The sequence below is a fragment of the Mus pahari genome, chromosome 8 (assembly GCF_900095145.1).
Source record: "Mus pahari chromosome 8, PAHARI_EIJ_v1.1, whole genome shotgun sequence".
NCBI classification, from domain to species: domain Eukaryota; kingdom Metazoa; phylum Chordata; class Mammalia; order Rodentia; family Muridae; genus Mus; species Mus pahari.
This window is the reverse complement of record NC_034597.1, coordinates 16,618,862-16,634,116: the sequence shown is the minus strand read 5'-3', so window position 1 is coordinate 16,634,116 and position 15,255 is coordinate 16,618,862.

Here is a 15,255-nt window from a genome sequence, read left to right as displayed (position 1 = left end):
TTCTTTCTTTCTTTCTTTCTTTCTTTCTTTCTTTCTTTCTTTCTCTTTTTTTCTCGAGACAGGGTTTCTCTGTATAGCCCTGGCTGCCCTGGAACTCACTTTGTAGACCAGGCTGGCCTTGAACTCAGAAATCTGCCTGCCTCTGCCTCCCAAGTGCTGGGATTAAAGGCGTCGTGTGCCACCATCGCCCGGCCTGAGTAGACTCTTTAACAGCACCATGGTGGGTCTCCCTGTCTTGAACTCAGCATCTGGGATAGACACATGTCCCTTCTGGTAATCCCTTCCCATCCCCTTCCAGAGCACAGACAGTCCTCAGTCCTCTATGCAAAGTGCTGTATGCTGAGCAGTCACTAGGGAGCACAAGGCCAGGGTTTTTGATGTGCACACCAGACAGAGCATTGCTTGCTCCTGCCTTTGCCTAGGGGTGAGCTGTGCCACTGGGCAAATTATCTAACGTCATCAAGCCTCCCTGGGCTCATCTGCTTAAAAATAAAAAGAATTTTGTGAGCACTACTGTCATCATCTTCCCTTGAGGTAAGGAACCTAGTGTGTGAGATTCTGTGGTTGCTCTATAGCTGGTCTCCAGCCCACCAGCTTCTACTGTTTGGCATCATCTGTTGAGTATCACGAACTAACATGCTAGGTGGGTGTTCTCTTGGCACGATCTCATTTCCAGGGATGACTAAACATTCCTTAGGGATGAGGGTCAGGCAATTTGGCCTAAGACTGCCTTGATCCTGACTGCCCTGGCCAGTCAGATCCCAGTACACAAAGGGTTAGCTACTGCTGTCTTTGCTGTAGGCCGTTTCCACGGATAGGCTAGGGGGAAGGCAGTCAGCTACCAAGGAGCAAAGCTTTCTAGCAGATTGCTTTCTGCTTGACAAGCTCCTCTCTACCCTTAAAATGGCAATGTAACATAGTTGCCAACACTTACATATGTCCCTATACCCCATGCCAACACTGGGCTTCCACACCACCACTGTCCCCTGTTCTTGTTCCAGATGTTGTCCTCTCCCTGCAGGGGGTGCTTCATGGTTGACATCTGCTACCAGCAATAGATTAGGTGCTCCCAAGCCTAAACCAGGGCCTGGCATACAGGGGACGCCCAGTTACTGCTTTCTCACTTTCTCTAGGAAACTATTTCTTTGCAGGAATTTCTTCCTTCCCACACACGACCTTATTGCCAGGGAGATGATGATGATGATGATGATGATGATGATGACAACGACGATGACGACGATGATGACGATGATGGCAATGAAGACGACGACAATGATGACGACTGTCTTGGTTCTAGATTCATCAATCCTGCCTTCAGCACTGGATGGAGGATGGGAGACCTGTAGGTCAAGGAGATTGGTGAGGATGAGTGGATTGAGTGGATTTACAGAGGGGCAGCCAGCAGTTCATGAGACCATGGGCTTTAGCGTCTTGCTTCTGCCAAGATGCTCTAGGCTCTGTGTAAAAGAGGCATCTGGTCCTGCCACCACACATTTGACTAGAGCCAGGTCATCATTAGAGAACCATGAGCATACTCACAGAATAAGCCATGGTTCCAGCATCTTGTTGTGGTGGCCTGGGACGGTAGCCTGTCATTCCTCATTACCATTTTTCCTATGATTCCTGTCCTATGTCAGCAGTGCACTCATAACACTGTGTAGCCGGCAGGAGGTAAAGGTTGTTGAGTCGTGACAGGTCTTTGTCCTGCAGGTCTGGATAGAAGGAAGAGGGAATACCAGGATCAAATGTCTTAGACTGATCACTGAACCAGCCCCAGTCCTTTGGGCCCCACCCTTTTCTCTAACATTTTTAAAGTACCTCAAAGGCCAGAAGCATGCACCACCTTGCAGACCAAATCAACTAAACATGAAGACTGTCCATGTGTTGGTGTAGAAATCTTTCTTTGCCAGCAAAGGTTGAGGCTGAGATCCCAGCCAGGTGTCTTCCAAAAGCTTTGAGCTTGTCTGAGATCAGATATTCTTAAAAAAAAAAAAAAAAGGAGGAGGAGGAGGAGGAGGAGGGGGAGGAGGAATAGGAGGATGAGAAGGAGAAGGAGGATGAGAAGGAGGAGGAGGAGAAGGGGAAGGAGGAGGAGGAGGAGGAGGAGGAGGAGGGAGGAGGAGAAAAAGGAGGAGGAATTTTTTTTTACCATATTAAATTTATTAAAAAAAAAAAAAAAAGGCTGAGGCGATGACTCAGTTGCACTGGTCTCACAGTGAATGGACCTAAGCTTGGATCTCCAGAAGCCATATAAAATTCAGGAATGGTGATATGCCTTTGTAATCCCAGAGGGGGTGAGAGTCTCCTGGTGGAGACAGATGGATCCCTGCAAGTGAGGCCAGCTAGTCCAGTCACTTGGTGAAGTTCCACGCTAATGTTTGCTTCAAGCGGAAGATACAAGGGCCCTGAAAAGTAATAAAAAACAACTGATGTTGTCCTCTGACCACCAGGAACCAGAAACACACACTTGTACACACACACACACACACACACACACACACACACACACACACACACACGTGAAGGGAATTTAGTGTGGCTACAGTTTATTAGATAATGAAGACCAGCGCTCAGGGGAGTAGAACCATTCACCCACAGACCATCAAAACAAGAAGCAGGCTTTCTGCTTACCGAGGTTTTTCTTCTTTCTTTCTACCCGTCTTTGCTCTCCACACACAAGGCTCATAAAGGCAGTCTCATTCAGAAACATCAAGCTCTCTTCTTCTAAGTTTCCAGTTAAACATTTGCTTGTAGCTGACAACTATTAATAATGTAAAGGGCCCACTTTTCTGAACAATGATCAAAATTAATCTGTCAGCCACTTGGGGATATTTGCATAAATTTGTCAGTAGCTCTTTAGCAGTCTTTTCCCACTAAGATTTCTTGTGACCCTCACACACCATTAATGAGCAGGAGATGATGTGGTGATTGTATGGTCTTGCCTATTTGGTATATTTGACAAACAACCACAGGGAATCACTTAGGAGGTAAATAAGGTAATTCCTTCTGGTTTCTGCAAGCTGCCGAAGTTACAGGAGAAGTGCAATTACTTTCAGATCCCTCTACATACAATTTACTAATAAGCTACAGAATGGGGAAACATGTAATTAGTAATTACTCTAGTATGTGGTGATCCAGGGCTTATCCAGGCAGTCTGTGGCTCTATAATCTACTGGCAAAAAAGAAATGAACTCAGCATTAAGAAACAAGTCTGTTACACATCCATACACATACACATCTTTTATTCTAAAAATTATATTGCTTAATTTTTTATTGCTGCACATGCGTGTGTGTGTGTGTGTGTGTGTGTGTGTGTGTGTGTTAGGGGTGGGGTATATGTTATGCATACCATGAAGTATATATGGAGGGCACAGAACAACACAGGAGAATTGATTTTCTCCTTCCATCAGGCTTGTCCTTGGGAGTCAAATTTGGGTCAGCAAAGGCCTTTATCCACTGAGTCAGCTTGATGGTCCTTTGTGGGGAGAGTGGAGGTGGGTAGGAGGCAGGGACAGGAGAAAGGTGCTGTTATTTATTTAGGAGACTGGTTATTATGAATCTCACAATGACCTTGAACTCCTTGTCATCCTATCTCCAGTTTCCTGAGTGACAGGATTACAAGGGTGTACCTCCTATCTAGTGCCAAGAATGGAACCTAGAGTTCTGTGACGCTAGGCAAGTGCTCTACCTTCTGAGTGGCCACCCATGGCCTGAGCCTGGTTTATCTGAAGGGAGTAGCTGATGTCAAGTGCGTACACTTGGTTTGGGTTTGCAAAATCTCAGATACATCACAGAAGGAGAAATATCCTCCTGTCTATGGATTCAAAGTGTGGTGGTTCCGGTAAGAATGGCCCTCATAGGCTCATATATTTGAATGCTTAGTTACCAGGGAGTGAAACTGTTTGAAAGGATATAAGGATTAGGAGGCATGGCTTGTTGGAGTAGGTGTGCCCTTGTTGGAGGAAGTTTGCAACTGGGGATAGTGTGGGGTGGGCTTCAAGGTTTTGAAGGTTCAGTCTTCTTTGTTTGTGGATCAGGATATAGCTCTCAGTTAATTCTCCAGTACCATGCTGGTCTGCTGCTGCACTCTCTGCTCTCATACCCGCCCCTTGCCCCCTGCTATGATGATAATGGACTCTGAAACTGTAAGTAAGCCCCCATGAATGCTTTGCCTTTATAAGAATTGCCTTGATCGTGATGTCTCTTTACAGCAATAGAATAGTGACTAAGACACAGACCAATGCAAGACTCAGTACCCAAAAGGACGTGTCATTCATGGGCTAAGAATGGGCAACTAAACACAGATTCAGTGGACACCTGATTCTGAAGGCTGATTTAGCACGTTAGACACGTTTACAATAAATAGGTATCTTTACAATAAATAGGTATTACCATGCCCCTTTTGTAGCAGAAGAAATAGAAATGAAATTAGGGTACATTCTTGAGTTTCTTGGCTAAAATCACTCTCAGCCCCAAGGGGACAGAACTGAGATACCACTGGGAAAGTCTGACTTTAACGACAATAAACCTCCAGTGTACCTGGGGATTTTCATGTGGTTGTGACTATTCTGAACAAAACGACCTACATCAAAACTCTGAAGGAGGGTGACTTGGTGCCATTGGCAACAGAATTGTTAAGCTTATTTCTTTCCTCAAGCCATCTTAACTTTTAATAGTTTAGCCTAAAAATAGCATACCCTGCCCCCCCCAAAAGAGTTTATACACAGAAATGTTCAACAATGATAACATTTATAAGAGCAAAACCCAAGGAACAAACTCCAATATATCCTAGCATAACACTAAACAAAACAGCTGCAGCCCTATCCGTGTGGAAATCGCCACTATGGAATACATGGAGGGACAGACGTTAACATAGAAGAGCTTAAATAGCGATGGAGAGCATGACCAGGCTCAAAATTGTGTATATGGTGAAGACTCATGTAAAGGGAATAATATTTATACAAGATACAGAACCAGTCTCTGGGCGGTAGATTCACAGGTGGCTTTTTACAGCTTCTAAACATGTACTTCGTATACCAAGATATTCACCCCTTCATTGTGTAATATTTATGATTTAGTGTATTCCCAGAATTGTATAGTCATTATCACTATGTGATGAAAATTTCATAATCTCATCTCTCTCCCCTCCCCCAGCCCCTGGTGAACATGAATACATTTCTGTCTCTATAAATCTGCCTATTACAGACACTTCATATAAATGGCATCATGATATGCAGCTTTTTGTGACTGACTTCCTAGACTTAAAATCCAAGATGGAGAAGATTTATAGATGTGCTTTCCCCTGAGGGTTTCATGGGTTCAGATCTTGCATGTAAGTCTTTAATCCATTTGTATGAAGTGTGAGGAAGGGATCCAGCCTCACTGCCTGTGGCTATCCAGTTACACTGCAAGCATTTGCTGACCTGCCTGTTCTTTCCTGTGTCTTGGTATTCTAGGTACACAAAAGTCAAATGTCTATAAATATAAAAATAATAGACAGATAGATATAGAGATGACATAAATAGTTAATAGAAGATAGATAGATAGATAGATAGATAGATAGATAGATAGATAGATAGATAGATAGATAGATAGACTCTCTTCCATGCATGCCATTCCCTGTTCAGTGGAGTAGTATTCAATTTGATGTGTTTGCAGGAGTCAGTCCTTCCAGGGGAATCCTAGGGATTGAATTCAGGTCATCAGGCTTTTTGGCAGGCATCTTCACCCAGTGAGCCATTACTCTGGCCTTATAACGGGTATTACTAATGTACACATCAATGGACAGCATTCATCCAATCCTTTGGGTCAAATGATGAGAAGTGAGATTGTTGCTGTTGACATCGTAACATTTTGAATGGCTGCTAAAGTGCTTGAGCTCTCTCCTCATTCAGTGATGCAAGAAGGGTCCTGTTTGTCCACATCCTGACAGCTGCTCTTCAACTTTCTTCTTTATTTAAACCACACCAGCAAATGTGAACTGGTATTTTGTTGCCATTTTGATTTGTATTTCCTACTAATGAACCATTCTGATCACTTTCTGTTTGCTACTGTGTACCTTCCCTGGAGAAACATTTACCAAACTCCTTGCCCATTCTAAAGTGTGTACAGTTTCTCTGTTACTGAATTGTAAGAGGTTCAGAATATACAGAGAAAAAAAGGAGGATTCTAGAATCTTATCGTGATGAAATCTTTGTCTGTTTTTCTCTTTGGAGCTTGTATTTTGGCCCCAGATATAAGAGGCAGTGCCAAATCCGGGGTTGGTGAACTCTCATGCTTTCTTTCCTTAAAGTATTTTTACATGTTCGGACATTGCTTTGCATGGGGTGTGATGGTAAGGATCCGATTTCGTCCTTTTGTTTGTGGATATTCAACTGTTCCAGCAACATTTGCTGATTAGCCTGCTCTTTCTTATTGCATTGTCTTGGTATGCTTGTCAAAAAGCAACTGACCACAAGTGGGGATATGGTTTAGTGATTAATTAGCTGGTCAGGCACACAGGGGGACCAGAGTTCAGATCTCCAGAACTCACGTATATACTGGGTACTTGTAGTAGTAACCGGTCAATGGTTCCATCCTCAGAAGGTAGAAAAGGGAAATCCTGGGTCAAGTTCTCTGGTGAGATCAGCTGTATTAATGAGTTATGGGTTCATAAGGCAGGCTACTTCAAAAGTCATAAGGTGGGAAAGTAGTTGAGGATTCCTGACATCAACCTCTGGCATGAACAAAGGCACACACATACAGGAAGACAGGCACTCACAAGTGTGTGTGCCGATACACATGTGAACACAAACATAAACATGCATGAATACATACCACATACACAAACACATGAAAAAGAAAAAAGAAAAAGGAAAAAACAAACACCCGTTAATTGACTATACACATATAGATTTTATTTATGGACCCTGAGATCTATGCTATGGATCTATATGTTTATTTTTGTGTGAGTACCACATAGTCTCTATAGTAAATCTTGACATCAGGAAGTGAGAATTTTGATACTTGATTCTGTCTAGAAATCCTCTTTGGCTCCATTGAGTGCCTTGTGATTCTATAAGACTTCGAAGAGTGACTTGTCAATTTCCATCCTGAAAGGCAGATGCAATTTTGAGAGGGGTTTGCTGAATGTAGACATCTGTTTGCTGGGGACTGCCAGCCTGTTAACAAATGACGGCTATGCGGGCACCAAACCCTGGGGCTTTTTCTGAGCTGTAAGTGAGCACCTTCTTTGCCTGGCAAAAGCAGTGTAGCTCCATGGAATGCTGGGGCGGGCTCGGAAATTACTTCTATTGGAGTCGACCTATTAGGGCACAGCAGCAGCTCCCCCGAGGCCAGTTCTCAGCCACTCCACACACCACGAGGCTTCTATTACTTAGTCCAGCACAGCTTTAAATACCTCCGGGCACCCCCTCCACCGCTTCCTGTGGAATACTATTTCACAGCCTAATAGATCTTCCTAGGGGAATTTTCTCTCTCACTTAGCCACATTTCTTTCTCCATCCAGGCCCACTGTTTCCGCGAGACCATACCATTTCTGGATGGATTGGCCTGCTTGGAGCTCCCGTGTTTCACAGCCTCAGAGGGAACCTTTATCTGAGTTGCTGAGCAAACTCTGGGTGTCACCAATGAAGGGTTGCTAAGGAGACTCTGGCAAGAGTTGACGATGTGTTCTTCTGCTCTTGGGGGTTCAGATGTGGCTAGTGCAAGCAAACACTGAATCTAAGAGGTTCCATGTCAAGAACGTGGAGGGGCCCCTCTGAAGTTTGGAATGAATGACTTACACCCCTTTTACGTTAAATGGGATGAAGCCAAGGCTGCTATGGATTTTTCCCAGGCCCTAGTAAGAAGGGCAAGGTGTCACATATCAGCTGAGGGACCACTTGGCAAGCTCTGAGCATCTCTAGGGCTAAGGAGGGTTCCCAGGTTACTCTGAGGAGAGCCCAGGTGTGTCTGTGTGTGACTCAGAGGAGACCATAAAGCTTGGTCAAGTGTCTTCTGAGCTTGGGCTCTGTGCTGTTGACTTGTCCAACTTGTCAACTTTCTATTCTTGCTGCCTTTAAGAGTTGGGGTTCCACAAGGAGGAGCATCCACAGGAGGAACAGCCAAGGCTGTGTGTGCCACATGGCATGTACAGTTGTACGGCCTGGAGCCTAGGCTCATTTTGATTCTCTCCAGTATATAACTGAGCCTGGTTTTCTTCACCCATGAGATGGAGTGAGCACATTACTGAGCTTCAGAGACCTGGGTAGGTGACTTGAGGTGGACAAATCTCACTCCATAAATGTTACATTGCTTCCGTTCTTTCTGCTCCTAGATGCTGATGAGGATCATTTCTCCAAGCAATTTAGTAAGGCAACTGTCTGTAGTCCCTCTCCTCCCAGCCTCCTGCCCCGAACTGATAAGTTTTATTAGCAAAGCGGGAAGGGATTTTCAATGACTAAATTTCTTCTGGGCTTTTAGAGAGCTATTGATGGATTTGCCTGGCTCCTCAGCTGGTTACATCCGCCTGCCAGGATGGCCTGGTGTGTTCAGGGATGGGGCTGAGGGTGGCAGAAACCTTGCTAACTGGGGAGTGAGGGCTAGGTGATGTTAGTCTTCTGAAGGGGAAAGCCATATTTTAGGTTTATATACCCTAGGTGCTGGGGAAGCAGTTGGAATTTGCTCAGAAGCCACAGTAGCTGCTTGCTTGATAATAAGTGGCTGGAGACAGGACTGCCTTTGATGGATTCTCACCTGCCTTTCTGTTCTACACAATAGGAACCAGCTCTGTGCCCTCCCAGGGCTCTGCTGACCTGGTCTGGGATGGGATTGTGTGTGAATGGGGAGGGGCATACAAGTGGGTATATATGCCCTTATAGATATGCAAATATATATATATATATATATATATATATATATATATATATATGTTCTTGTTTATGGGAATATGTGTGTGTATATGTATGGACTTCAGGTTTATGCATGTACATATTTACATGGATATGTGTATAAGTATGATTTTGTGTGTGTGAATTGGGGGAATACATACTTATGTGTGTATGCAGCCATATGGATATGTGTGAATGTATATGATCTCTTGTGGAGGTATATACAACTGTATATACATGTATGTGCAAGAGTGTGAATGTGTGGGCAACTGTGTACCTGTTTGGATGCAGTATGAGTTTCAGACTGGATGAGCCCCACAATGTTTTTGGTGTTTATATGCACACATATGTATTTGATGCATATGTGTTTGTTTCTACTTCCTTTTGTGCTAGATCAGACACCCTATGGAGTTAAAGCTTCAAGAGTTAGAGGGACACATAGGTATGTGCCACCCTCAACCAATAGCCCCACCCTGTGGGGGTACGCTGTAGTCGTCTGCCTCACACAGTTGTTGATCTCTTGTCTGCTGACCACAGAAGCCTTTCAGTTTACACTCTTAGCTTACGCTTCCAAGGGTGATCTTTCTCCAGGCTTCAGTCAATGTCAATATTAGGGATTCCATCATGGCCTGGTGTAGGCTCTGTCTTCACACTGTACCTACCCTGCCCACCATGAACCAGCAGGTGGTTGGTCCCCCTCTGTCTTCCAGGACCTTGTACTCTCAGCTACCTTATGGGGACTCAACCACAGAGGGAACCAATAAACAGCGCTCTTGTGTTCTCATTTGTAAATTGGAGGACCTGATGGCTTACAAGAAGCTTCAACTGGACCCAGCTGAGAGGAAACTGTCTGGCAACCAGGGCTAAAGAAGCAGTGGTGCATTTCTATAGTGTTCCAGAGTGCTCTGGAAGGGAGAGGTTAGCAGCAGGTAAACTGGAGCCACTGGTAGCATTTTTTGAGTCTCCCGCCCATGGAGGAAGAGTGGAGATCACTGGGCCAGAGGCTCTACGAAGCATCAGGCAGCAAGCACTTTGGGTTCTAAGTCTCACAGTAGCTCAGAGGTTGACCTTGACCAGTCTAATGTCAGAGCACCAGGAAGTTGAGGAGGAAACTAGAGTTTAGACAGACCTGCTATGCCTCTCAGACAGTTGATCTGCTCAGCAACGCTCTGCCTACTTCAAGATCACTGATTCTTGTTCGCTGAGACATTTTGTTTCCCCCCTGACTGAGAGATGCCAAGCTATGAGGCTGACTTCCAAGATGTGATTCTCCTGTCTCGGGGCTAGGATCTGTTTTGTAAGGATGCTCCACTAGCTCCCAAGCTCTGGATGTCCTCCTGAGAATGGAAGAAACAGGTTCTTCACATCCCAAATCGAACCCAAATGTCAGCCCCACCAGAGCAGAAGCTGAAGCCATGCCCTGTTGGTGGCCACACTGCCAGATCTAGAGCTGCTCTCTCAGATAGTACATGATACTCAATAAATATTTGTTCAGAGGATGAGGGGATAAGCCCTTGACTCAGGGGAAACTTAACTCTAATATCAAAGCGAACTCATCTCTTTGAAAGTACATTCCCACAAAGCACCAGTGGAGCCAGGATGGTTCTTTTTGCTTCGATCAACGGTCCTCTTACATGCCTGGGCCGTGAAGGTGAAATGACTCACATTTACAATAATGGCAAGAACATCCGTGCTCATGACTCCTCCAAGTCTGAGAGTGAATTAACCCATAACTACTGCAATCAACCCACAGGTGAGGATTGGCATAGACTCGGCTGGTTCTCTAGCCCCCACACATGGGGGAGCCAGGCCTGTGCTGGCGTTGGAGCCTGTGTGATTTACGCGGTAGCCTTCATGAAGCAGGCTCGTGGAGGGAGTCCTCCTCCAGGCAGTGATGGTGCTTATTACCATCTCACCTTCATGCTCACGCAGGAAGCTCTGATTGCAGCCAGAGAGTGACTGGAGGCTGGGCTTCCTCCCCTGCTGGAAGGGGGTGGAAGATGTCTGATGGCATTCTCCACAGCATCCCTTCTGATTAATCAGGCTGCTCCAATCTGTGTGGGAGAATAGCTCCAGGAAGGAAATCTGCCTGGAGAGTCATTCTGTGTCTCATGCCTGTGCAGGTGAACTCAAAGCAGAGGCAGAAGCCCCTGCGAGGACTCCTTAGGATGGGGACATTCTTTGTGTAATGAAAGTGACAGACACACTGGGAATTCTACCATCCAGGGACTCTCAGGAGTCAGAAAACCCAGGGACCAGCCTTTGTGCTTTGCTTTTGAGAGACGTCTTTCTGAGACAAAAATCTCACTAGCTAGTCCAGGCTATTTTCCAACTTGTGATCCTCCTAAGTGTTAGAATGACAGTTAGTTAGCTCTTTCCCATCACATTTGGCATCAAGGTGATTTTATGGAAAGGTAGGCATCTAAGCTTTGGATTCTCCTGTGTCTGTGTTTGACACTATTTCTACTGCTTATTAGTCCTTGAAATTGGGTGATCTATGAGGCTATTAGTGCTTTGTGGCCTTGTTGTTGTTGTTGTTCACAGAAACTCTGTAGAACATGACTGGGTCCCTTAGTGGGTTTTGGATGAATGGCACCATATTCCCTCATTGGCCAAACCCCAACAACAGTAACAAAGGGCAGTGCGGTCTGAGCGCGATCCCAGGCTCATGTGTTGGTAATGTGATTACTCCACATGACCATGGGAGGGTGCCCAGCTTACAAGGTTTATACCCCACCTAGGTGGGTGAGTTTACACCCTCTCTAAAGGGATGCGAGGGCACCAGACAGATCAGTATTTCCCTCTTACTATGTGGTGCCCTGTGCCATATTCTAGTGCAGCAAGCAGAGCCTTACCAGATGCAGTCCTCCATTGTCAAGTTTGCTTGTGTCCATGAGCTTAAGAAATAGACCTCTGTTCCTCCTACTTTACCTGGTCTGTAGTGTTCTGTCACAGTGGCAGCTATGGACTAGAGTGTGTCCTACAGAGACTCTTTTAGAATGTTGCTGATGTTAACATGGGGGATCCTACAGAGATAATCTTCCAGGCAACCAGCAGTGAACTTGCTAGTTTTATTAAAAGTTGTGGAATTGCAGAAAGAACCCCAACATCCCGGCCATGCAGAGTCTGAAAGTTCTAGTGTAATGGCCTTCACAGAAGAGCCAGAACGTGGGGAGGGAAAAGCCACTGGGTGCAGGGAAGAGGGCACAGGCATGGCAGGGCTACAGTCCAGTCCACACCCTAGGCTCCAGGTAAAGCTTTGCCCCCTGCCTCCCAGCTTCCTGGCAGCTGTGTCGGGATCTTCTGCTTCTTGCACTGCCTTTGTGCTTCCTTCGCCGATCTTCATCTCAGTCTTCCCCTTGAGCCATCGTCACCTCTGGTCCTTTGAGGGCTCTTTCTGCCACTCTGGACCAAACCATTAAGACACCAAGTCTTTCTAGAAAAAAAAAAAATTAAGATGCATGGAGCACAGATCCAAAGCCAAGGGAGCCAGTGAGGCAGAGGTTCTATGAAAGGCAAGGTCCCTCCTGGTCTTGGAACATTCGCAGCAAACCACCCAGAAGCCTGCCAAGCAACTGAGGAGTTTTTAATCATTGTTTCTCTCTTCTGGGGAGAGGGAAAAAAAAGAGTCATTTGTAGCCTGGCAACAAAGATCTGTGTGTTCTTCCCCCATGCCAAGCTGTAAACACAGGCTCCCTCAGCTCCGCATAATGATGCTCATATGCCACAACCAGGAAGTCTTGGGACAGCGCAGGAGGGCTGCAGACACCAGCAAGGCAAGCAGGCTGGGATACATGCTGCAGAATCTGGCAGAGCAATGGGACCCATGGGCTTTTGGTGCAAACCCAAGAACTTGTCAGAGAGTCCCATATTTCATGCAGCCCAAGGAGTCCCTGCAGGCCCAAGGCGATGTTTCCTGATAGGCAGCTGTGGGGTTGGGAGCCCAGGTGGCCTAAGTGCTGGGGAGAGGACCACAGGTGTCCTCTGGGGTGGATGAGTCTTTCTTCCTACTGCTCAGGGAGTATTTTTTCTTCTTACCTTTGTCCTACTCTCTGGTAGATGGTGCAGGCAAACACCTCCCCCCCCCCCAAAAAAAAAAAAAGAGGCATCATGGACTCGACTGGTTGTGAGGAAGATTCCTTTGAGGCTAAAGAAGAAGCATGTAGGAAGTAGCCATGGGAGTGAATGTGCCTCAACTACTCAGCATCCCTATATGGGGGTCAGACAGAGTAGATGTTAAGGATATGGACAGGGATCTGATTTCCAGGATACAAATCCTCAGTACCAATGGAGTGGGCGTGGCAAGTTAATTCTTATTCCAAACTAGTATGTCCTAGGGCCTGGATGTCTTGTCCTTACTGCTAAAATGATGACAACCAGTATTAGTATTAGTCTTTCCAAAATATGTGACAGCAGGCAAGTGACGTTCATATTGTAGCTACTATACCAGAAGGGTGTGGCTGTGCTTCAGTCATAAATCTTCCTCCCCTCAGGTAAGCCAAACAACTTAGCTGAGATACTACCCTGGATGAATATATATATATATATATATATATATATATATATATATATATAATCAGGGCTGGTGAGAAGACCACTGCCAGATCACTTGCCTGGTGCGTGTGAGGCCCTGAATCCATTCTCAGATCTGGAAAAAGAGTTAAAATTAAAAAGTTGTCTCTGGGTTCTTCCTGAATGCAGGAATGGAGGCATGCCTGCCTTGCAAGCTGTTGTACAAGGCATGTACTTGGCAGGATGCATACAGGGCCTAAGAGTGTCTCCTCATAAATTACTTGCTCAGCAGAAAAGGAGGAAAGAAAGAAAGCCGGCATAATTAGTCAGGGGTGATACAAACAGGAGCAGCCCGAGGACCAGCCCACACCACCAGCTCCTTGTTGTACTATCCCCAGAGGGATGCAGTTGGTGCTGAGAGATTCCTGTCAGAAAACTGCAACCTGGGAAATAGAAGAGGGGCCCTTTGCAGAACACCTGTCTGTTCAGGGAATGGCCAGTGAAGGGACAAAAGGAAAGGCTGAAAAAATCCACAGACTAGAGGGAGATCACAGAGACATGACACCTGAACATAACACATGAAGCTTGGCCAATTGACTCGACCAGGACTGGGGGAAATGGGCACAACCAGGGAAAATGGGCACAACCAAGTCACCTGGACAGTGGGTAAAACTGGAATATGGCCTGCAATCTAGACATGTCAGTATATTGTTGCTTTAGCTTTTAATTTAGAGCACTGATCTATGCTTACATCACTAATCTATACTTACATTAGCGAATGTCTCCAGTCTTAGAAAGCATATATCAGCATAGTATACTTCAATTCATGATCAAATATTTAGGGAAAAGGGGGACTTCAAATTCTCAAATGCTTCAAATATTGTATAGCATATATAATTATGTCCAAATATGTAACACTTTCTGAACTATATAAATTCAAAATATATTATACACACGTGTTGATGTTTTATGATCATGTATACATCATTTTTTTCTAAAGTACATGTGTATGGGCATGATATATAAAAACAGACATATGATGGGAGAGAAAAAGATGAAAAGAATATGTTTCAGCTCTGTTATTATGTCAAGGTAACAAAGCTACCACTGTTCTTCTGGTCCTTTACAGGTTTGCCCATTCGGGGACATTAACTGAAAACCTTACAGAGTGTATTTCTTGACATAGCATGCAATCCTGACATGCATGCATACTGCTGGATAGAGAAGTAGTTTGCTCATTTTCACGGTTGAGTAAATTCTGTTGCTCCTGTACCTATTCACATGCATATGGGCTGTTTCCTCTTTTTTTTTTTTTTTTTTTTAACACTGTATCAGAAAACATACATGTTTGTGTGTTGGTTCATAGGAATGGAGTTGTTAGCTTGTCTAACATGAAATGTTAGCATCCCATGTTAGTGGATCTTGACAATGTCCCAAATTGATTGGGCCTTTTGAAAAAATAAACTTTCATCAGCAATGCTGGAGTATTCCGGTTATTCTGTACTCTTGCCAAAACTAGGTTTTGTCAGCCCTTGGAGTTTAACAATTCTAAAATGTGTATGATAGTATCTTATCGCAGACTTGGTTGAAAATTCTCTGGTGGCTATTGAAGCTGAGTTCATTCTGTCTGTTGGCTACTTAGATATGTGGCTCTGTAAAGTGACTACTCAAGCCCTTTGTCAGCCTTCCTGGGAACTGTCATGTCTTATTGTTTTGGAAGGTTCTTTATATATTCTGGCTAGAAGTCCCTTGTCAGACACACTGACTGGAACTGTACTCTTGTTCTGGGGTCTGATTTTTCCAGTTTTTCATGATATGTCTTGGTAAGTTTTAATTTTCATGACATACAAATTATCAGTCCAACCCCCCCCCC